The sequence below is a fragment of the Macaca fascicularis genome, chromosome 20 (assembly GCF_037993035.2).
Source record: "Macaca fascicularis isolate 582-1 chromosome 20, T2T-MFA8v1.1".
NCBI lineage: Eukaryota > Metazoa > Chordata > Mammalia > Primates > Cercopithecidae > Macaca > Macaca fascicularis.
The window spans coordinates 481,153-494,313 of record NC_088394.1 but is presented as its reverse complement, the minus strand read 5'-3'; the positions used below and the strand labels follow the sequence as shown (position 1 = coordinate 494,313).

At 47.4% G+C, this 13,161-nt stretch overlaps 1 protein-coding gene and 1 pseudogene across 1 annotated transcript in view; one reads left to right on the top strand and one right to left on the bottom strand.

Moving 5' to 3' along the window:
• LOC141409334 (uncharacterized) overlaps nt 1-13,161 on the bottom strand; it is a 45,064-nt gene that overhangs the window by 13,055 nt on the left and 18,848 nt on the right. The window lies entirely within an intron of this gene.
• Nucleotides 2,655-12,653, top strand: LOC135968766 (uncharacterized; annotated as a pseudogene).

The window sequence follows — 13,161 nt, the reverse complement described above, 5'->3', positions numbered from 1 at the left end:
ACGTTATTTCCAATTTGTTAAATTGTATCTATTAAGTCCATAAAGAGACCAAGAAAATGTATAAAAACATTGATGACTTCACAGTGGTATTATAATTAATTTTTAAACAAAACATGTTGTCTAAATTTTCCAGACTGAAAAAATACTCTTTTTAGCAAGAAAGGTGCTTTTAAAGTCACCATAAACAATTATATATCCATCCTACGAACGTGGTCTTAAAACAAAAAGTGAAGAGCAAAAACAGCAGAAGGAAGTGCATGAATATGTTGATAACGTTTATCTCTGAATGGGGGCGCTGTTTTGCCTTCCATTTCCCTATGCTTGAAGTGTCACCTCTGTAATGTAATAATAGAGCAAACACCATAGTTGAGGAAACACTGCTGCCCACTAGGACATAAACCAAGTCTCCTCCACAATGCTGCGACCCCAACCTCTGATTTTATCTTTTAAATCAGCTAGGTTCTCTCCCCTAAAAAGAAGCATATTGTATCATTACTCTTTAAAGTTAGGTGACTTAACAGGCATACAGACTTAAACACCTTCTGGAAAGGTGATGTGTCAAGTTTAACTAAGATTTCTTTTGTTCTGAAAAGAGCAGGGGCACGTTCCCAGGTGAGGGGACTCCAGGAAACACTGGCTGTGTCCGATGGGCCCTCACCTGGAGAAACAAGCGCTCGACGCCTCCACCCTCCACCCGGACTCAGCAGGAAAGGGATGCAGAGCTGAAGACAGACTCATCTATAAAAACCCCAACGGCTGTTTCCAGGAGCTACTCACTGTCCCGTGCCGCTGCACCCTGCTCCCCTGTGCAGGTACCGGAGCTGCTGTCCAGGCTTCCCCAGGCTCTCCACGCCTCCTTCCACCCCACGTCAACCTGCACCACCCAACTACCCACCGTCTCTTACTGACCACCGGCCTCAATTCCCGCATAGCCTGGAAACTGCAAAGCTGCCTGGCAGCAAGAGGGGACGGGCAGCGAACGCACCAGCCAGGTGGCACCTGCTCCCACCAGACTGCAGGGTCACAGCCCCTGCCTCATGGAGCCGTTGTTATGCACAACTACACTGGGAAATCAATGCAGCTTTAGCTTTCCTTTGGTGCTAAATTAACTTTATAACACTTGGTTATAACATACATTAATTTTTACAGCAATTACTAAAATAACAACTCATAATGCATTCATTTACCATATTCAGAAAAGCAACTGAAAAACCAAACACACAGCAGAATTTTATAGGACTGTAGTAGTTTTTGTTAGGTTGTCAAATTATTTTAAGCTCAAAATTAAAGTAATTAAATCTGTGACTCTCAACTGGGGGAGGTGGGCACACACAGAGAGGGGAAGTTAAAATCCTTTTTTTCTTCCAAACCTCACACAGACCCACTCGGCTGGTCATTCCCATTGCTGGAATTATGTCCTGTTCCTTAGGTTAAAAACAACTGCCTTCATGCCTATTAAAAATAATGTTTCTTCCTTTCCTGAGTGATTGTGAAATGAGCCATGGTGGCAAGGTAGGCACGAACCGAGGGAAACTGAGTCCATGCCCACATTTGATGGTGGGCAAGAACAGAAGGAAATTGGGTCCATACCCACATTTGATGGTGGGTGAGAACAGAAGGTAACTAGGTCCACATCTATATTTGATGGTGGGCAAGAACAGAGGGAAACTGAATCCGTGTCCACATTTGATGGTGGGCAAGAACAGAGGGAAAGTGTGTCCAAGTCCACATTTGATGGTTAGCAAGAACAGGGGGAAGCTGGGTCCACGTCCACATTTGATGGTGGGAAAGAACGGGGGAAACTGGGTCCACGTCCACGTTTGATGATGGGCGAGAACACGGGGAAACTGGGTCAAAGTCCACATTTGATGATGGGCGAGACCAGGGGGAAACTGAGTCCACATCCACATTTGATGGTGGGAGAGAACAGGGGAAAACTCGGTCCACGTCCACATTTGATGGTGGCTTTTAATGCACTGCAGCCTGTGTCCCCTTGACCTTCACGAATTTTCAGGTAGTAAGAAAGCAATTTTTCTTACTGGAAAGGAGAAAACTAAGTGGCTGCAAAGTAATATAATTTCCTTAAAGCAAAACAACAGAGAACCAACTTTGACTTTTTCCACATTACCCAGTAATTCTAAGACTAAGGGTTTTGTCATGTTACAGCAAATGCCGTTCATTAGGGGGAAATTGGAAGTCAGAACAGTGTGTGCTATTCAAATTCTCAATGAATAATTAACTCAAATGGGTTCAGAGTGCTACAAAATGAAATTAATTTGTTTTTAGTTTAACCCCAAATCCCCAATCCCTTGCCAAATGATCCGCTATGTATCCTACATAAAGGACAGGGTCTTTCTGGCAGAAAACCATTAAAAGCTTTTATTTGCAGTAAGAGAAGCATGCCTTCTTATCAAACAGGTGCATGGCCCCCTTGCGGGGGGGTCACCCATCACCTGCATCCCCGTGTGTCACGGTGTTGCCGCACACCATTAACGCATCAAAATGGAAAAGGAAATGTAAGCAGTGTTTGCTGTCCAAAGTTCACGTCAACAACTCCTTATTATGAAGGCACTTCTGAGCCTTTCCTCCTGCATCTGGGAGCTGCCAGCAACCCAGTTCCAGGAGAGAAAATAGCTCGACACCTCCTGCAGCCCATGGAGTCCTCTTGTTGGGACAAGGTCCCCCCAGGAGAGAGGAGCCCCCAGCAGGGTCAACACTGGAGGTCCTGGGGGTGGGTGGTGCTGGGGAGGCCATGCGGGGAGGGCTGTTCCCTGTTCCCTTCCCCTCAGGAGACAGCTGGCCCAAGGTGACACAGGACCGGATGGGATTTCAGGGTCAGGGACCACGGAGCCCGGGGCTGTGGACCACACCAGCCCAAAGCCACTGCATGCCCCAGACCGGGGCTGTGGACCACACCAGCCCACGGCCACTGTATGCCCCAGACCAACACGAGAAGAGTGCAGACCAACAACATCTTCGTCTACGGTAGGTGTCACGGTTATCGTTCCTAAGAGAGTCCACGGCCACTTCTACCAGGTGCCCTCCACTCTTCCCCTGCCCCAGCTGGTCCCCCTGTGACAGCCGTGTCTTTGAGAACGGGGTGTGGAGCCAGGGGGAAAACACAAAATAAACCACCTGCTACTAGAAACAGCCTCGCTGTCCTCAGGGAGCCGGTCCCGGGGCCAGCCTCGCTGTCCTCAAGGAGTCGATCCCGGGGCCAGCCTCGCTGGACTCAGGGAGTCGGTTCCAGGACCCCATGGACACCAAATCCAGGCACATTCAAGCCCCACAGGTGGACCTGCCGAACCTGCGTGTACAAAGAGTCGGCCCTCCGACACGCGTTTCACATGGCAGGAACACTGTATTTTCTGCGTGTACAAAGAATCAGCCCTCCGACATGCGTTTCACGTGGCAGAACACTGTATTTTCTCCCTGAGTTTGGTTGAAAAAATCCACCTATAAGTTGACCCGCAAAGCTCAAGCTTGTGTTGGACAATAGTCAACTGTACGCAATTGACACTGATTCCTACCAACAATATCCAAATCTTACCATGACCAGCACGATAAAGAGAATGAGCAAAATTTAAAAACTAAAGCAGAGTTTTTTCCTGCTAGTTGGGGCACTGCGTATCCCCTGTGGGAAAGACAACACTGGCTGCTGACCAAACTCCATCGGCCTCTTCCTCCGTCCTGAGGGCATCTTCCTCCATCCTGACAGCAGCCTGGGCTTACCTCAGTCCCAGGGCGGGGGAGGAGGACGCACTGTGCACCCTCCCAGCTCTCCTCCGCCCCTTCCCTCAGGCTGGCCCAAGAGCAGCCTGAACAGTCAGGTGCTGGGAACACCGAGCTGCCCCTCCTCGGCCCACAACCTCAGGCCACCTGTCTCATTTGTGACGGAGAAACAGAGCTGCAGCTGCAGGCGGGAGGCGGGACACGCTGGGATCTACCCATGGCCAGGCCGAGCTACTCTGATCACTCAAGCTTCACTTTCATCACTTGCTCTACCAAATAAACTAGAATAAAATATGCCACTTCCTCCTTTGCACACACTCCCAAGCCTCCCATCCCACTTCCCGGCGCTGACCCCATAAGAACACTTTCTGTGCCTTTCCAGGTATTTTCTATCCTCCTCAAGCACAGAACCACATTCAGAGTGAATTTTTTTTTTTTTTTTTTTTTTTTTTTTACAGAAATGGCACCAGGGCAGATGATTTTTTTTGTACCATTTCTTTGGTTTCTTGGGCATTTTCCGCACCAGGACAGATGGGCTCTGCTCTCCTTCCTCCCCACCGAAGGCTGCCTCACAGCAGCCACACACAGAGCCGTAAGCCCTCGCAAGACTGTGGGTGTCTCGGGGTGCCCCACGTCCCCAAAGACCAAGGGGTCACAGATCCACACTGTCCAACAACACTTCAGACATGGCCTCGAGCCTGGGAACCCTGCTGGCCAGCCCAGGCCAGCAACAGAATAGAGGTGTGAGAGGTAACATTTGCACTTCTTAAAAAAAAAAAAAAAAAAAGGCAGATATTCAGTGCCACATTTAAAATGATCATGGCGGCCAGGCACAGTGGCTCATGTGTGTAATGTAAGCACTTTGGGAGGCCAAGGTTGGCAGATCCCTTGAGGTCAGGAGTTCAAGACCAGCCTGGCCAACACGGTGAGACCCCTGTCTCTACTAAAAATACAAAAATTAGCTGGGCATGGTGGCAGGCACATGTAATCCCAGCTACTTGGGAGGCTGAGACACAAGATTCTCTTGAACCCTGGAAGCAGAGGTTACAGTGAGCTGAGATTATGCCACTGCAATCCAGCCTGGGTGACAGAGCAAGATTCTGTCTCAAAAATAAAAATAATAAATAATAACAAAAGAAAAAATATATATGCATTCCTAGTCCCTTGGAGCTGCAGCAACAAAGCTGGTGATATATTTTGGGTGTTTCTAATCAATGTTTTCCATGAGCTACACTGCAAGTCTCAACCTTGACCCTGCTACAGTAATCATCTATTACAAATTAAAACAAGAGCCATAACTCTGTCTCCTACTAAAATATTCTAACTGAGACATGTTAACAGAATACATTTCTTTGGGTGAGAAAGTATCCACCAGGGTGGGGAACAGACGGCCCACCGATTGTGCTGTGGCCCTAACCACCAAGGACTCATGAATCATCCACAGCAAGGCTGGTGACTCAAAAAGAACACTAAATTGCTCTTTGACATCAATTCTTAAACCTTGAGAAACCAAAGTTCTCTTTGTAACAGACTTTAAAAAGGATGAAGTCAGAAGTAGCTCAGCAGAGATGCACCAACTCTTACCTGGGAGAGACACTCCTTGCTAATCACGTCTGGATTAACGGATGTGCTAAAAGCATCTCTTCCAACAGAGACACAAACTGAAAACAGGAATGCCATGAACACCTTCCCCAGATAACCCAGTCCTCACCCATCCACCCCTCAGGAGGTCCCCAGACAAGTCCAATAAGGAAATGACCCCACAGCAGATTCAGGTGCAGGCAGTGAGGGTAGTGGCGTCAGGGAATTCCGCCGTAAACCTTGGCAGCACGCAGGGAGGTGTACCCAGCTGGACAGGTGAAGTCAGAAGTGCAGGATGATCTGGCCATTCCAAATAAGCAGGGCATAACAATTTTGTTAAAATGAAACCCAGCCTTTGAAAAGGCCCGGACTTCCCACAATGTGTGGTATTTATAGTGTGGAGGGCACTGTAGAGAAGTTATCAGAGGGTTCACGACGGCAAGATCCACGGAGGCTCTGCCATGTGCCAGGCATGAGACAACAATTCACACAAAACACCTCATTTCACCCTACACAGAGTCCACAGACTGCTCCACAGTCTCCCAGGTAAGAGTTGGTGCATCTCTGCTGAGCTACTTCTGACTTCATCCTTTCTCAACTGCTTCATGTTTCACCCTACACAGAGTCCACAGACTGCTCCACATTTCACCCTACACAGAGTACAGAGACTGCTTCACAGAATACTACCAAAGGGGACCATCAAATGATCCCCAAGAAGTAATGAGCGCCTTAAAAGTAAGAAAGCCAACCTCCTCCCCCTCTATTAACTTCCTCTCCTCATTTCCGCAGAACCAAAGAAATATGAAGGGCCAGTGACGCCCCACTGAAGAACGCTCTCCTGGTGGTTACACTCTGTACATAGGGAGAACAACACTGCTCCGTGCTGCATGAGGCTACTATTCTATACTACACTAGTACGATCTGTTTGTTCTATTCTATACTATTCCATTCTCTATGATAGAATACTACAGCTTCACTCCATACTATAAAACGCTGTACTATCTGTTCTATTCTATTCTATTTTCTTCTATACAGAAAGGAGTTAGCCAGCTTGCTTTAGGCAGACAGTAAGGGAAGGGTCCCAGAGAGCCTCCAGCCCATGTTTTGTGCAGATAGGGGGACTTGCACGGGGGGGCCCTCCTAAACATGCTCACAGCAGACTAAAGGTCCCCATGCACACGAGGGAATGGGGTGGAACCACCAGATATTTGCTCCTTAGACAGCGAGACCAGCCCCATCAGCTTCTATATAAAAGCCCTTGTAGTCAACTGGGAAGGGGGCGACCAGCAATCTGCTCTCAGGACCCCTCTTTTCGCTGAGAGCTTAACTTTTAGCTTAACGAGTTCCACTGCACTCACTCTTCGATGTCCCCGTGCCTGTTTCTTCCTGGTCATTAGACAAGAACCTGGACCCAGCTGAGCTAAAGAGCAAAACTCCTTGCATCAGTGCTACAGAACACTATCCTCTCTGTTCTGTGCCATGCGACTCTACTATTCCACACCACACTACGTAATATTAATACTATGCTGTGTGTTCTAATCTAGATTGTATTATGCTATGCAATACTACGTCATTAGTTCAACTGTATACTCTACAATACTATCCCACTTGTTCTATTCTAGACCATGTAATACGATTTTTCCTATTGTATACTATACTACATAATGTTACACTGTTTCTTCTGTTCTATGCTACCCTATATAACATTATGCTATTTGTTCTATTCTGCGCTACTCTATATAATTATATTCTGTTTGTTCCATTCTATACAACACCTTGCATCATTTTACCATGTTCTACGATACAAGAGTAGAGTCAGTTATACTTTCATAATCTTTTCCAAGCTCTTACCCAGTAAGAAATGTGATGTTTTACTATGCCTCACATAAATGCACATTTCATGATAATCAATGCCACTTCCTATGGTTGTAGAATTCTGTCTCTATGATTCTACTGATGCGGCTTCTTTGGGCTTTTCTTTAAGTCCTTTGCAGTGTCTGGTTTCCTAGTGAAAAGATGACTAAGGTCCCGATAAGATCCTACAAAACCAGCATTCACACAGGCTCACCTGTGTGCACTCTGCTGGACTCCGTGTTGAAGGAGTGACAGGAAGACAGACGGCTGTCGGTGGATGGAAGGCAACAAGCACAGAGTAGATTCCAGAACTGAGACATGTACCAAGGCTCTGGCACAGCTGAGGGTCGATCCCAATTCTAGCCTCTCACAGAAAGGCAGAGGGGACTTAGCACAAAGAGCACGGAACTTTGCTTTAATAAAGCAAATGCTTACCATCCACTGTGAGGAGCTCAAGGAGAAATGGCAGTAGGCTCTACTAATGATACTGCTTTAAAAAATGGAAGGGAGAGGGTACATTTTCACATGGGCCATGTGGAAAGTTGGCTGGACCTGCCGCTGGACCTGACACTGGACCTGCTGCTGGACCTGCCCCTGGACCTGTCGCTGGACCTGCCGCTGAACCTGTTCCTGGACCTGATGCTGGACCTGCCGCTGGACCTGATGCTGGACCTGACGCTGGACCTGCCCCTGGACCTGCCACTCGGTCTGCTACTGGACTGCTAACAAATGCTGCAGATTTTTATGTAGAAAAAAGTACAATGCGTCTGAGAGCAGCTGTCCCAGCTCTGGATGAAGCCGGCAGAAAAAGGAAGCAGCAGAGACGCTGGTATCATTCAGTGGGCAGAGTCAATGACCCTCCTCTAAGTCCAGCAAAGCTCAACCTGCATGTCTGCAACTAGAAATACCAATCATAAGCCAGACCTCCTGGCAAATACCATTGACCTGCTGTAATTCTGTGTGGTGTATTATGTCCCATGTACAGGAAATCTTTCACAAAGCCTTTAACCAGGAAGTACTAACATGACTTTTAATGCAATATAACAGCTTTGCACCCATTTAACATATATTTAACCCCAGTGGTATATTTAAATATATATTTTATAGAACATCAGGCATGTTTACCTAATGGCTCGAACTTTCACAATGTCTCTCTCCCTGAGAGGACAGCGGAGGATCCCATGCACTGTCTCCAGGAACATGCCCCTCCCAGAGAGGATTCACAAATCAAATGTGCACATGCATGCATGCACAGACACATATCACACACACACACACACACATGGACACGCACACCTATATGCAATACATACATTCACACATGCACACACGTTCACATAATCACATAATACCACCACATAACAGACGCGTACACATACAACACTCAAACACACGCACACAAACATACAACACTCAAACACACACGCACAAGCATACACACAACACTCAAACACACATGCATATACATACACATTCTGACACACATACATACGTAAGTGTGTAGACATAACATGCACAAATATACATGTATAACTATATACACATGAGCATCCATGCATGCCTACTTGCACATATGTGCAGTCGTGCCTAAACACGTAACACATGCACACACATACATGCAACACAAATACACATGCACACATATACACATGCATGCACATGTACATTACACACAAAGGCACACATACATGCACAACACATATACATGCAATACACACTTTCATACACATAAATGCAAACACACATACATATATACATCCCTCAAAGACCCCATTATTCAATTCTAAACAAAGTGGTTTATCCCCCAAATGTACCTTCCCGTAATTAATAAGCTCTACTGCACATTTCTTGTTTCAAATAATGAGGTCTCACACACAGCACACACACATTTATACTCCAATACGTGTGAACATATAAATAGAAATAGGCACACGTGCACGAAGACCCTCTTCTGTAAAGGTATTCTCAAACTTGAACTGAACGAATTCTGCTAATTATAGTCAGAGTCAGCAAAGATATATATTTGACCTCGGAATGAATATACTCGTTCTTTTCGTTACCCCTGGCAACAGCAAGAATGTAAAACAGTTGTGCGATATCATGTCACTTATTCAATCCCACTTCCTGGGATCTGACCCACTTGGAATAGCGTTTCTGTCTGAGTGATTTCCTTCTGACTAAAATCATGAGACGATTCCTTCTCTTCCTGCTTTCTCTTTCCCAGGCCTTTTCACTGCCCTTTCATCATCTCAGAAATAAATCATACTTGTCAAAATGGAACGCAAAGAAACAGCCTTAGGAGAGAATCCCACAATGGAATGGACCCAAGAGAGGAAAAAATATTCTTTTTGAAAATGTACAAAAGGAAAAGTCAAGAGGCCTGGGTTCCCTCTCATGACAGAAACAGACGTCAGCATAGCAGGTCGCTCAGCACAGTTCAGCTCTGTGTATGAAACAGAGATTCTAGTCCTTGTCCCTGTTTCAAGCTCTGTGTATGAAATAGATTCTAGCCCTTGTCCCTGTTTCATGATGTTGCAGTGAAGGTAACAAAACAGACAAAGGGCACAGGCTGCAGAAAAGGATTTTAAAAGGATGACTTTTAAAATGTGAGCCTGCTTTTCAAGGGCACAATGAGGACATTTTCAAGTATATTAAAGCTGATTTATAAGAGATAGGTATAAAGACTCTACAAGGTCGTTAGACTTTAGGCTTACAAAGAAAACAAATCACATTCTCCTAGCATCACCAGTCAGGTGTTCCACAAATACTAAGAATAGCCACTGCAACGGGGTCCACTATGAGGGGTCAAAACATAACCCATGAAGCATGGCCGAGAGCTCCTATAACCTGATTTCTAGGAATCTAATTTTAAACATCCTCACAGCTAGCACATCACAAAAATACAGAGCTCCAAATGCTGTAACACAAGTGCTAACAACACCTAGCCAAAAATATACGAGGCATTTCAGGCAAAAATCCCAGAATCAGAAGAACACAAGTTTTCTAAGTTCTTCAAAAGCCGGTGCTGGTTGAGGCTCCTCTGCAGACTTCAACAAAAGACACGCTAGAATTAGCCATTGACGGTAACCCTGAGTCAACACGCACAGTGTTCGGAAAAGCACAAGGCCTGCTCCGGCTTGAGACCCCTGGGAACTTTCTCTGGACCGCACCGAGTGGACGACTTTGAGAACTCAAAATAACCAACAACCAGTCCATGAACAGAGAAAGAAGACTGCAGCCTCCCTGGGGACCTGGCTCCATGCCTGCCCCCTTTCTTCCGGATACCTTTGCCCTTCCTGGCTCCCTCCTCCACCTGGAGATGCTCTGGGTTCAGGCCCCTCTCCAGTTGTGTCTCGGTCCACAGCTGGCTACCTGTGTGAAGCACCAGGCCTTGAAGGACCATCTCCACCTGCTTCCTGCACTTCCCACCCACTTCCACCATGACACCCAGGCTCTGGCTGCTCTCAGGGATCAGGGCCGCCAGGCTCCCCCACAGGCTCCAACTGGAGTCCTGCCCCCTGGTTTTCAGCAACACTTGGGACTTTCTCCTGGAAACTCTCGGCTCTGGGCTTTAGTGAACTGCGCCATCCAGCTCTTCTCTGGATTCTAAGCAGGGCCTTCTCTGGGTCTTCCAACCCTTCCTCCATTTCCAAATGTGGGCTTTCCTTTGGCCTCCTCTCTCCAGACATGCACGCCTCACACTCTGGCTACTTGACCTGCACTTCTACCTAAGAGGCTCCCAAATGCTCCCTGCTCCAGATTTTCCCCAAGCCTCCTCCTGTATTTCCAAACTTGCAGCTTGCAGTGGTGTCTCTAAGTATCTCTGAGTCAGGTCCACACTTGCTTCTCCTGATTTCCGGCAAAGCGCAACGGCGACCTCGGGGTGCAGACTCGCAGCTTCATCCGCCTTCCTGTACTCCCTCTTCCCCTCCTGACCGAGGCACCGAATTGCTCAGCTCACTGGCTGCCTTCTCTCCTCCTCCGGCCACGGCGAGTGCCCTGCATGAGCCTGCCCTGTCACCCCCCGGCTCCACGGCATGCCGCACATCAGAGACACGATTCTCTCCGAAACCCTCAGTGGTTCCCTAGTATCCCACAGGTAAGGACTTCCACATTCTGGCCCCAATCTAACTTTCTGGCCTCAGATATGCACATGCATATTTTATCTGTGCAAAGAGAGTACAGGCCTCACACCCGCTCTCATTCCTGGGCTCCTAGTTCCTCTTAAAGGTGCTGTATGAGGTACCTATGCACTTTCCAAACACTAACTGAATATGCGCTTGGAGAACACTTACTTGATAATTTTGTGGCATTGCCGGATAACGTGGACAAAGTGAGAACTACGCAGGTGTGTGGACGCTGCCTTGCCCAGACCTCACTTACCCAGACACTCCCAGATGCTCAAGGTGACCAGCCCTATTGGCGCACAGGCAGGCGCAGGCTGCACCCCCACAGCTGGGCCCCGCGAGCTGAACTATAATTACGAAGCAGTTGTTTGCTCCTAAATCTGTTTATGCTGGTGCATTTGTTACACATTACTGAAACCAACAAAGTATGACTCCAAAGAGAGAATAATTGTATGAAAACTAAGTTGGATGCCTTTCAAAGACTTAATATAGGGGAATTTTTTTTTCATTTTAATCTTTTTAAAATTGCTATCAAATTAGGTATGGGCAAAAAATATATACAATGTTTGAGGAAATAATTTTTAACGGTTTCATATCTAACATACCTTGCTTCTCTTGTGTTGCCTATTCTCTTCTAGAAGAATAAAAACTGTGGCAGGCCTGCGATGGCTGTGGTTGAGGAAAGAGGCCACAGCCACAGCCAGCAGAACCATGCTCAGCAGCAGCCTAGCCCCGCGTGGAAGAGGCGTGAACACTCTCGGGAGAGGTGGATGTGAACTAACGGTTCCCAGCTCTGACCTCTTTATCTGAATGCGGTGATTGGTTTTATCTGAATGTCAGACAAAAGGGTGTCTACGTCCAGGAAAGACTCTAAACACTCTGGACGCTGCTGCGGCAGATGGTGACCGTGACCCAGTGATACCACTCTCCAGTGGGCAGCCAACCCAGTCTCCTAACCGTAAAGGACATTCATAGCAACACTACGAAAAAGAAACACTACTGTTCTGACCCAGAAAAGTGAAATGTAAAACATAAAATACACAGGTTCTAACTAAGAGGCAGACAGACCGGGCACGGTGGCTCACGCCTGTAATCCCAACCCCTTGGAAGGCCAAGGCGGGTGGATCACTTGAGGTCACGAGTTTGAGACCAGCCTGGTCAACATGGTGAAACCCCATCTCTACTAAAAATGCAAAAATTACCCGGATGTGGTGGCGGGCACCTGTAATCCCAGCTACTTAGGAGGCTGAAGCAGGAGAATTGCTTAAACCTGGGAGGTGGAGGTTGCAGTGAGCCGAGATCACGCCACCGCACTCTAGCCTGGGCAACTCCTTCTCAAATAAAATAAAATAAAATAAAATAAAATAAAATAAAATAAAATAAAAGGCAGAGAAACAAAGGAGATTTCCTCTGATCTTAAAAACAGAAGTATTTGTTTCACAGCGTGGATAATTGAAGATCTGCATAGAAATCACCTAGGGTCCCGCCCTCCCTCACAACAGACTGGGATAGAGGGAAGGAGGGCAGGAGGTGGGCCCCTTGTCCACGAGAGCCTCCTCCCACCCCATCCCCTTCCTCAGGAGGGCGGCCTGCCCAGTGCAGGCTCCCTTCTCCCCAGGTAAGACCCTGGCGTCTCTACAGGAACACCCACCTCCCTTCCCTGCAATCCACTCCAGCTGCTCACGGCCAGTCAAGGGGGGCGCTCTTCAGAGAGGAGCAAACGGTTTGGAGGACAGCCTGAACTCCAACGTCCCAGGTGTGGCTTGCCAGGAAGCACAGAGGAAGGATGCAGGTCCCCAGAAGGAGGAGGCGCAGGAGGACGATGAGAGAGAAGAGAGAGAGACAAGAGAGGCAGACTGCCCAGCCG